Raw genomic sequence first — 1,558 nt, 5'->3', positions numbered from 1 at the left:
CTGTCCTCTCATTCAACAGTTGATGACCTTGCAGTCCCAACCCCGTATCCAGAACTCCCCCACCACTTCTTTTTATTTAATAAACTTTATTATTGTGATTTGCTCTACTGGTTGTGTTCTTACATGTGGGTACGTTCACTAGCACCCATTATGACATGAGAACGGCTCATTAAAATCCTTTGAAACATTGGTTGGGGAATTTAAGTTACACAGACAAGATTTCTGGAGATATTTACAATTAAGACATTTGCTGGTTAAAACTGCTGGTTTCCTGGCTTTGCTTTGGTGGTACAGGGGTTAAGCACAGTCCGCATATGGAGGCCCCAGTTCCTGACGTGGCCGTCGCTGGTTCAATTCCTGGTGTAACCCGAGTTACATTTTAAGATTAAAAAACCCAAATCAACGTCACTAAGTGAAAAACTAGGTTCCAGGTTCGTCTACTGGAGGTAGTGGCAAATTGCAAGACACATACAACTGGAGAGTGCAAAATCAATGAAGTGTATTTATATTTACAATATATACAAATTGTTTCACAGCTTTAAAGTCCAGTTCCTTAAACCAAGGAAGTCTCTGTCGGTGACGAAAGGGAAAAAACAAAAAGTCATTTAGTTCCAGCTGTGAAGGGGCTGGTTGAATTTCCCTTCCGGTTTGGAGATGTTTCCTCAGATTATGGGTGACTTTCTGGATCCGCTATGGTTAGCTCGCCAGTCCGGTCAGTGTACAAAAACCAGACAATTCTTAATGTGTCCCAGATCCTTCAGTTACTCCGAGCGGGGGTGGGGTCTGGAACACACCTGGCCTGCGCAAACAGGCCCGACAATCAATGTACATGTACATGCATTTCTTAATAATCGAATCTGAGCCTACATAATTACATGCAATTTCAATCCAAATGTGTTTTTATGTAGGCGTGTAATCACAGGCTGGGAGGCTAGCGCTAGCATTCTAGCTCCCGAGCAACACTTACCAGTTCCTCTTTTGACAAACAGAGATCGTTTCAGCGTTCAGATGAGCGACCATATGTCTGTAATTTAANTTTTTAAATTTTTGTAGTGTGTGATGCCATTGTTCTCTCCTTACTTTAGTTATAGCACAGATGGGCCCGGTTGCCTTCACGCCCTGAACCCCTGCAGTAAAATGCTAATGTGTTGGGGACACCCCATCTCCTGGTGTCAGAGGTTTTACAATGCAGTTTTAGGGTTGGTGTGAACCAACGGTTACGACTCTCTGCATTTCTCGGAAATGCATTAACTTCCTCCATGATTCACTCTGTTTGTCTCACAAAATGCTAATGTGTTTTTTCCCTTCCTGCCTGAAAAGTATGGGCAGGGGACTAACTATTACAATTACATAAGTTTTTCTTAACCATAGCTGAATTACATTGTGGGCTACGCTTCATCTACAAAGAAGATGATCTAAATTTTATTTGCATATTACAGTGGCTACCATTCAGTGACAACTAAATTAAATTGAATTTAAAATTAAGGTGCTAAAGTGGATTGTTGAGTGTCTATAGAGCATACTGAGCTAATGACACCAAGTTCTGTGTTGATTTCAT

General features: G+C 41.4%; 1 long non-coding RNA gene across 1 annotated transcript; it reads right to left on the bottom strand.

Moving 5' to 3' along the window:
• Positions 1 to 479: 479 nt before the first annotated feature.
• LOC107834974 (uncharacterized) lies at positions 480 to 1,035 on the bottom strand. The gene is made up of 2 exons (XR_001660798.1): positions 968 to 1,035; positions 480 to 799 (listed from the first exon to the last, which is right to left on the bottom strand). It is a non-coding gene; the product is annotated as an uncharacterized LOC107834974 (long non-coding RNA).
• Positions 1,036 to 1,558: the final 523 nt, after the last annotated feature.

The sequence above is a fragment of the Poecilia formosa genome, unplaced genomic scaffold (genome assembly GCF_000485575.1).
Source record: "Poecilia formosa unplaced genomic scaffold, Poecilia_formosa-5.1.2 Scaffold877, whole genome shotgun sequence".
Taxonomy (NCBI): Eukaryota; Metazoa; Chordata; class Actinopteri; order Cyprinodontiformes; family Poeciliidae; genus Poecilia; species Poecilia formosa.
This window is presented reverse-complemented; position numbering and strand designations above follow the sequence as displayed.